The 8,971-nt window shown below is 41.9% G+C and overlaps 1 pseudogene; it reads left to right on the forward strand.

The window, feature by feature from the left end:
* On the forward strand, positions 1,221–2,828 carry LOC107636704 (annotated as a pseudogene).

Here is an 8,971-nt window from a genome sequence, read left to right on the forward strand (position 1 = left end):
TAATTGTGGATAAGCTGTGGAAGAAGGACGTCGTGGATGTCAAGAGGGTGGGAGATTAGATCATCTCTATCAAACTTGTGGTGGAGGGAGGTGCTTTCCATGTGATTAGCGCCTATGCACCGCAAGTGGGTTCAGACGAACAATACAAGATAAGGTTTTGGGAGGATCTAGAGAGTTTGGTTCAAGGCATACCTTTGGGAGATAAGATTTTCTTAGGAGGAGATTTAAATGGCCATGTTGGGAGAGAAGTGACTGGATATGGGAGTATTCACAGAGGCCATGGTTTCGGGGTGATCAATGTCGAGGGTAAAACTATTTTGGACTTTTCCTCAACCTTTGATCTTCTCATCGCAAATACGTGTTTTAAAAAGAGAGACAAACATCTTATAACCTATAAGAGTGGCATGACAAGCTCTCAAATCGACTTCTTCTTGTTGAGGAGAGTCGACCGGAAATTTTTCATTAACTGTAAAATTATCTCGGGAGAGAGTTTGACAACACAACATAGGGTGCTCGTCATGGATTTTCGCGTTGAACAAAAGTTGAGGAAAAGACATCATACGAAGAACCCAAGGATGAGGTGGTGGCGGATGAAAGGTGAGGAACAAAGAAGCTTCCTAAGACGGGTAGGAGAAGAGGCAAAGTGGGATGGGAATGGAAGCACGGAAGAGATGTGGAGGGAGATGGCAGAAGTTATTAGAAGAACAGCAAAAGAAAGCTTTGGTGAATCTAAAGGAATAAGATCAAGAGACAAGGAGTCCTGGTGGTGGAATGCGAGTGTATAAAAAAAGATAAAGATAAAAAGGGAGTGTTTTAAAGAGTGGTCTTTATGCTGCAACACAGATAACTGGGAAAAATATAAGGCGGCTAAGAAAGAGACAAAAGTGGCTGTAAGTGAAGCAAGAACAAGAGCATATGAGGGTCTCTACCAGTCTTTGGGTACGAAAGAAGGAGAAAAAAGTATATATAGAATCGCAAAGAGTTGTGAAAGAAGAACGAGAGATTTGGATCAGGTTAAGTGCATAAAGGATAAGAATGGAGAGGTGTTGGCTCAAGAGGAGAAGATTAATGAAAGGTGGAAGAGCTACTTCTACGAGTTACTTAATGAGGGACAGAAGACTCTTCCGAGCCTTGGTCAGTTATGCACAAGGAAAGAAGATCAAAACTTTGACTACTATCGAAGGATTCGAGACTTCGAGGTAAAAGAGGCTCTAAAGCAGATGAAAAATGGCAGGGCAGTAGGAACTGATAATATCCTGATTGAGGTTTGGAAGGGTCTTGGAGAAAAAGGCATCAACTGGTTAACCAAGCTTTTTAATGAGATTTTAAGGTCAAAGAAAATGCCTGATGAGTGGAGAAAGAGCACCTTGGTACCTATCTATAAGAATAAGGGGGATATACAAAGTTGCAAAAACTATAGAGGGATCAAGCTTATGAGTCATACCATGAAGTTATGGGAAAGGGTGATAGAACAGAGGTTGAGAAAAGAGACACAAGTAACAGAGAACCAATTTGGATTTATGCCGGGCAGATCTACCACTGAAGCGATATACCTATTAAGAAGAATGATGGAGAGGTATCGTAGTAATAAAAGGGATCTACATATGGTATTTATTGATTTGGAAAAAGCATATGATAGGGTACCAAGGGAGGTTTTATGGAAGGTTTTAGAAAAGAGGAGAGTAAGGATCGCCTATATTCATGTAATTAAAGACATGTATGATGGGGCCACAACTAGTGTGAAGACTCAAGGTTGTATGACACAGAAATTTTCTATTGGTATAGGATTACACCAGGTATCATCCTTAAGTCCATATCTTTTCACATTAGTCTTGGAAGTACTCACAGAACACATCCAAGAGCCTGTGCCATGGTGCATGCTTTTTGCCGATGATATCGTCCTTATGGGAGAGTCAAGGGAAGACCTAAATAAGAAGTTGGAGTTATAGAGAGAAGCTCTAGAAGTGTATGGTCTGCGCATAAGCCATAGAAAGACGGAATATATGGAATATAAGTTCAGTCTGAGAAGGGAAAACCCTAATATAGAGGTGAAGATTGGAGAAAACATCCTACGAAAAGTTAAAAGTTTTAAGTATCTTAGGTGCATCATACAGGATAATGGAGAGATTGAACAGGATGAAATCATAGGATCCAAGCAGGTTGGTCAAAATGGCGGAGTGCATCTGGTTTTATATGCGACAAAAAAGTGCCTTTAAAACTTAAAAGTAAATTCTATCGCACCGCTATAAGACCGGCTATGCTTTATGGTACGGAGTGTTGGGCGGCTAAAGGGGAGCACAAACATAAGCTGAGTGTGGCGGAGATGAAAATGTTGAGATGGATGAGTGGTCATACGCGATTGGATAAAATAAGGAACGAAGATATAAGGGAGAGAGTTGGAGTAGCACCCATTGTGGAAAAGATAGTTGAATCGTGTCTCAGGTGGTTTGGACATGTGAGAAAAAGACCGATAGAACATCCAGTCAGGAGGGTGGATGAGATGAAAGATGAACAAGGGGCGAAAGGCAGAGGAAGACCTAAGAGGACCATCCATGAGGTGGTCAACGAGATCTACATGTAAACGGTCTCTCTGTAGATATGATACATGATAGAGCACAATGGCGTCGTTTGATTCATGTAGCCGACCCCACTTAGTGGGACAAGGCTTTGTTGTTGTTGTTGTATTCAAGTAACATTAGCACCAGAGGGATATGACCATGCATTCTTCTAATTAATTGAACCTGTCAAGAATGTGAGAATAGAAATTAGTAGGGGAATTTAGTGTAAGAGAGCAGAGGGAAGAGAAAGGGGGAATAGAAGGATATTGAATCCACAATTACGAGAGAGAACAAGTAATACCACAATACGCTAACGAACATAATTCTCCAGTCTCTTATTAGTAGCTTTCACTCTTGTGCTCATGTGTGGTCCCTGATTTATTAGATTGCTTGCCATCTGTCCTTGATTTGTAACTAACTCTCCTTCCAACAATTGTGGCTTTGCGGATTGAGTATTAGTATTGCTCTCTGAATGGGTAGCATAGCCTTCTTTTACATGCCCAGGCCCACTAATATTCGTTACATTACCCCCCGGATCAACATCAACCTTGCCCTCAAGGTTGAAATCTGGAAAAGCACGGCAGAAGTTATCAGCAACTTCCCATGTCAATTCTGTCATTGGACCTTCACCCCATTGGACCTGGAGCTGAGGAATCTCTTTGCCATCTTTGATCACCGTTCGCTTGGCTCGAACTACATGAGGTTCTAAAACCGGACCCATTTCAGTGGTACGTAGAAGAAGAGGAAGGTAGTGAGTCTCTTGGTCACCACGGAATTTCTTCAGAGCAGAGATATGAAAGACATTGTGAATCTTTGCCTCCAGAGATAGTGCCAACTTATAAGCCACAACACTAAGCTTTTGCTGGATCTTAAACGGTCCAAAATAATGCATGCCCAATTTCTGATGCTTACATAAAGCCACCGAATGCTGTCGATAGGGTTGGAGCTTTACTAAAGCTAAGTCACCCTCCTCCAATTCAACCTGACGACGCTGCTTATCGGCATGGTACTTCATGAACTGTTGAGAACAAGTAAGATTGTGCTTCAGCTGTTCTAGAGTCTGGTCTCGCAGAGTCAACATTTATTGTAAGGAAGGATCATCCGCATGGCAAAATTCATACCGAACCAGAGATGGCGGATCCCGACCATATATAGCCTTAAAGGGAGACATCTTAATGCTATTATGCCAAGAAGTGTTGTACCAAAGCTCTACCCAAGAGAGCATATCCAGCCATCGTCTCGGGGTATCAAAACAAAAGCACCGAAGGTACATTTTCAGCGTTTTGTTCAACACTTCACTCTGACCATCAGTTTGTGGGTGATAAGCAGAGCTCATGGCCAAGGTGGTCCCATGTAGCTTAAAAAGGTGCTGCCAGAATTTGCTAACAAAGACTTTGTTACGGTTTGAGACTATTGATTTGGGATAACTATGCAGCTTCACAACATGTTGAATCAAAGCCTCAGCAACACTCTAACTATTAAAGTCATTCTCAAGTGCAATGAAATGCGCTGATTTAGTAAGACGATCAATCACAACCAAGATAATAGAAAAACCATGAATTGGAGCCAAAGCTATAATAAAATCCATGCAAATATCCGCCCAAACTCTAGAAGGAATAGGCAGCGGTTGCAACAATCCTGCTGGCAATCTTTCTCTATTTTTGCTCGCTGACAAGTACCATAAGGGAGGACATATTCTTGTATTTGTTGCTGCATCTTAGGCCAGTAAAATGTGGAGCAAATGTGTTTCACTGTTTTAGCAATGCCCGCATGCCCTCCCATAGCACTATCATGGAATTCTTTCATGATGAGACCAATGAGCTTGCTGCTCTGTGGAACTACCACTCTGTCCCGCCATAATAAGATGCCCTGTAGATAAGTATAGTTCTTGTCCGATACCGTACCAGTGGTACACTGGTGTACAAGATCCTTAAGGAAGGTGTCCGTCGCAATCTCTTCCTTAAGACTCTGCAACCATTCAGATTTAGGCATTGACCATGCTGTGAGATAGGAGAGTGATAAGGCATTTGCTGCGACGTTCTCGGAGCCAGGCTTATAGTGGATTTCAAAGTCATACCCGAGGAGCTTATGCAACCACTTATGCTGCTCGAGAGTGTGCAAATTTTGTTCAAGCAGCGCTTTTAAACTCTGCTGGTCTGTGCGGATCACGAATTTCTTCCGCAACAAATAGTGTCGAAACTTGGCGATCGCCTCAGTAATCGCATAGAACTCTCGAGTGTATGCAGATTGTTGCTGCATACTAGGAGACAACTTCTTAGAAAAGTAAGCTATGGGGTACTTACCTTAAGCCAGAACGGCTCCAATTCCTGAACCAAAAGCGTCAGTCTCAATCTCAAAAGGTAGAGCAAAGTTCGGTAATGCTAACATCGGTTCAGAAGAAATAACATGTTTTAGTTGGTTGAAAGCCAAATCATCCCTATAGCTCCACTCAAACGCTTCCTTTTTTAGAAGGTCTGTGAGCGGTGTAGCGATGGTCGCGTATCCTTTGATAAAGCGGCGATAGTAGCCAGTTAAGCCCAAAAACCCACGCAACTGTTTGAGGTTTTGTGGCGGCTTCCATTCAGTAACCGCCTCCACTTTGGCACGCTCCATGTGAACCCCATTGCCAAATATAGTGTGTCCAAGATAATCAACCTCGAATGTACCAAACAGGCACTTAGAAAGCTTGGAAAACAATTGCTCCTGCTGCAACAGCTTCAAGACCAATTCAAGGTGCTGCAAGTGCTAATTCCAAGAAGGGCATTATACCAAAATGTCATAAAAGAAAACCAATACGAATTTTCACAAAAATGGCCTAAACACATCATTCATGAGGCTTTGAAATGTAGCCAGCACATTGGTTAAGCTGAAGGACATGACCAACCATTCATAAGGACTTTGAGGAGTTCGGAAAGCTGTCTTGAAGCGATCCTCAGGCTTGACCAGAATTTGGTGATAACCCGACCGTAAATCCAGCTTCAAAAAAACTGTGGCACCAAACAGTTCGTCCAAAAGCTCATCCACCGTAGGTATCGGAAAGCTATCTTTAATAGTGATATTATTCAGGGCTCTATAATCGGTACAAAAGCGCCATGTGCCATCCTTTTTCCTTACCAAAAGGATTGGGGAGGAAAAGGGGCTCTTGCTAGGTTAGATGATGCCTTCTTCCAACATGTCCTTGATCATCAACTTAATTTGTGTTTTCTGGTAATGCGGATATCGATAGGGGTGAGCCTTGACCGGTGCTGCACCCTGGACCAAGGGAATGCCGTGATCATGAAAATGTTGGGGGGTAAACCTGATGGCTGGGCAAAAACTCCTGCATAGGTGTTGAGAAGCAAAATTAATTCAGGAGCCAAAGTTTCATGGAGTTGCAGCTGTGGTATCAAGGACTTTTCGGCTTGTTGCACCTCGAGTAAAACCTTCAGCTATAGAATCGGTACAAATCAAGTGTCTGATGTGATGAAATTGAGCCTGTGCCGGAGTATGCGACTTTTCGCCTTGCACCATAACAAATTGGCCATTATGCAAGAACCTGAGAAACGAGGAATCGTAATTAACAATATGAGCCATCAAAGTCTTCAGCCACGTCTTCCCAATCACTAAATCACCTCCTGCAACATGAAGAACCAACACATCGGGAATAGTCAATGTGCACCCATGCAAATTTACCTCAAAGGCTGGGATATAACCTTCCACCTCCAACACATCAAAATCACCTACCATTACTTTGATACTAGGAGCTGGCTCGATTGGAAGATTTAAGAATTTTGCAATCCGCAACTGGATGAAGCTATCGAAGCTGCCGCCATCAATAAGGGCTTGAACTTCCAACCCATTGACATGAGCTTTAATATGAATCATAGCTGGACTAAAGGTGCCGTGCATGGCATTATAAGATAAATGGTGCCCCAAGACCTGTTGCTCCAATTGTGGCACAACTTCTCCATCACACAAAACCTCATCCATATTCACCTGCGGCTCTGTATCATCCTCCATTTCAAGCTAGAGAGACATGAATTGGCGGTTAGTGCACTTGTGTGTGGCCGAGAACCTCTCATCACACTAATAGCATAATCCCTTGTCTATTATACTCTGGATTTCAGCTGGAGTAAGACGCCGAGTGGCATTTCGATTTGAGGTCACAGGTGGGCGTTGCGGTGGTGTAGGAAGGAGGGGAGGGAGGGATGAACATGTGTTCGGTCGCAGAGCAGTGCCTAAAGCATGGGTAGCAAATTGGGGACGATAGGAAGCCGTCGACTACGAACATGGGCAATGAAAGCACTAATTGGAAGGGTGATTGATGAATTTTATTGAAAAGAAGAATTAAACCAGTACAGCAGTAGTGTGATGCAGCATCATGAGCGCAATGAAGTGGTAAACTAATGAAACAATGAGAATGTATAGAAAGAAAAAATGATCTATTCAAGTAACATCAGCACCAGAGGGATATGACCATGCATTCTTCCAGTTAATTGAACCTGTCAAGAATGTGAGAATAGAAATTAGCCGGGGAATTTAGTGTAAGAGAGCGGAGGGAAGAGAAAGGGGGAATAGAACGATATTGAATCCACAATTACGAGAGAGAACAAGTAACACCACAATACGCTAAAGAACATAATTCTCCAGTCTCCTATTAGTAGCTTTCACTCTTGTGCTTTTGCGTGGTCCCTGATTTATCAGATTGCTTGCCATTTGTCCTTGATTTGTAACTAACTCTCCCTCCAACAATTGTGGCTTTGCAGAGTGAGTATTAGGATTGTTCTCTGAATGGGCAGCATGGCCTTCTTTTACGTGCCCAGGCCCTCTAATATTTGTTACACATTCACACCAAAGAGTCAATTCACGACCTTCACCAAGAAGAAACGGCTCTCTGAAGCTCTCAATCTCGATGCGTTGCAGTGTCGTGAAGAGAATGACGCAAACAAGAACAGAAACCTCTTTTCTAAACCTCATGATCGGAACTCATCAACCTATGCATGGATTGGTATGGATGGTGACGTGAGGTGAAGAGAAGAAAAGAAAGAAGAGGAAGAGATGATAAAGACTCGAGAAGAGGTGTAATTGTACTATAAATGTGATAGCTCACTGTACCATGTAGAAACCTGTGTGTGAGTGCAAAAAATGTACAGTGAGAGAGAGAAACAGGGACAAAGCTTGGAGCCATAAATGAAGATCAAGATGATTTTTGAAGTATGATAATGGATCTCAATTAGTTAAGATATAAGTCGTGTTTATATATACACAGCCTATGAACTATCTAACTTCTAACAATATGTTGGTCATGTGTAAGGTTCTCTGGTATCACTGAAGGTAGAAGAGGATTTAGATAGAGAGAGTGTAAAAAAGCAGTAGTATGAATAGTCACGAATAACAAGAATAGAAGTGGTGTGAGGAATTATTGGAGAGGAAGTATCAATGTGATAATCCCAAACCAGTGAATGAATATATTGAATAAGAGTATATGACTATAACAGAAATAATGTTTGGCATTTGAAGGCCAATTATCTCCACAATTCTCACTTTAGTCTTTTCCTACCTAAAACCAATGCTCCTTACTTTCTATTTATATATCTCTCTCTCCTATAACTAACTCCCTAAATTCACGGAGCCTTTCTTATTCCTGTCCTCCTATATGCATATTTAAAAGGAGTAATTTCTTCATATTTTTCCTGAACTTTTTGGCTATCAGGGTTTGTCACAATTTCCCACCCCCCTCGAAGATCTACCTTGTCCTCAAGGTGAAAAGAGGGAAACGCCAGCTTCAACTTCTCCGCCAACCCCCAAGTTCTTTCAAAATCTGGTAGGTTCAATCATTTCACTAGAACTTCAAGTTCTCCTAACTTGTTAAGGCGTTCATCCAGGTTCTGCTCAAGCTCAACCACAAGCTCCCCTTCTTCAGTCAGTGCAGCCGGTAGTGGATGAGGTGCCAAGGAAGGGCCAATACTATTCTTAAGAAAGGAAACATGAAAAACATGAAATTTTTATTTCTGTTTCTATGTCCTTGAGGTATATTTTTCCATCAGGCTTATCGTATTTCTATTTCCTTCACTATATATTATTATATGAGCTTTAGATCTGTTGTGTCACTTTGTTATCCTTAGCTTTACGGCATGAAGTAAGGGCTAGGGTAACGGGGTGTTACACATTTTGGCTATGCTCAGTCTGAAGCTGACCTTTGCCTCTTCAATATGGTTTCATCTCACGATTTCACTTGTATTCTCATATACTATGATGATTTATTTATGGCTAGTAATAGCTCATATGACATTCAAGCTGTCAAAATATTGCTTGATAATAGGTTCAAAATTAAGGACTTGGGTAACTGATTTTTTTTGGTATGGAGATTGCTCGCAGCAGCTTTGGTTTTGCATCAGCGTAAATACACTTTGAAACTTCTGAAAGAATTTGGC

Source organism: Arachis ipaensis, chromosome B04, assembly GCF_000816755.2.
Source record: "Arachis ipaensis cultivar K30076 chromosome B04, Araip1.1, whole genome shotgun sequence".
Taxonomy (NCBI): domain Eukaryota; kingdom Viridiplantae; phylum Streptophyta; class Magnoliopsida; order Fabales; family Fabaceae; genus Arachis; species Arachis ipaensis.